This window comes from Arvicola amphibius, chromosome 10 (genome assembly GCF_903992535.2).
Source record: "Arvicola amphibius chromosome 10, mArvAmp1.2, whole genome shotgun sequence".
Lineage (NCBI taxonomy): Eukaryota > Metazoa > Chordata > Mammalia > Rodentia > Cricetidae > Arvicola > Arvicola amphibius.
In genome coordinates, this window is record NC_052056.1 from 98,184,122 (window position 1) to 98,185,022 (window position 901).

A 901-nucleotide genomic window follows, 5' to 3' on the forward strand; every position below is an offset into this window, starting at 1 on the left:
CCATACCCATCCGTGACCTGACTCCCCCAGGCCTCTTTTACCCCGCTGGTCTTTCTCAAGCCAGTAGAGTAAACCCTAGCTCTGAGAAGACACATCCTCGCAGCTACTCAGGGGCCCTATCATCAACCCTAGACATCTTCTGCCCCAAGGCCACCTGTGTCCAGGACACAGCTCCCAGACCATGGGGGCATAATTATTATAGTGTTCCACTCTGTCCTCCTGTCCATCTGCACAGACAGAGAGTAACTAACATGTCCAGAGAGGGTGACGGTTACCTTTAACTGTCAACTGGGCATAGTCTAGAGTCTCAATGAGGGACCACCTAGATCAGGCTGGTCTGTAGGCACATCTGTGGGAGATTGTCTTGGTTGCCTCAATTGAAGTAGAAAAGCCCAGCCTGAAAGTGAGCAGCAGCATTCTGTGGGGGTGGGACCTGAATTATCTAAAAGTAGAAAAGCCAACTGAGCTAGGTGGTGGTGGCACACGCCTTTAATCCCAGCATTCAGGAGGCAGAGGCAAGTGGATCTCTGAGTTCGAGGCCAGCCTGGTCTCCAGTTCCAGGACAACCAGGAAGGTTGCATGGAGAATCCCTGTCTCAAAAAAAGAAAACTGAGCACTAAGTGTGCAGATACTCATTTCTCTCTGTTCGTGACTGTGGGTGTCATGTGATCAGCTGCTCCGAGGCCTGCCCTCTGTGACTTCACTGTGGTGACAGACGGTAACCTGGAATTGAGAGCTCAAACAAGCTCTTTCTCCCTTCAGTTGCCTTGTCCAGATACATCACCGTAGCAACAGAGAAGAAATGGGACAGAGGATGAGTGTCCACCCAAGCAGCTGGCACTCGCCCAGGGCTGGGACACAGGTGCCTTACCTGGCACAGTGACACACATGGCAGACGAGG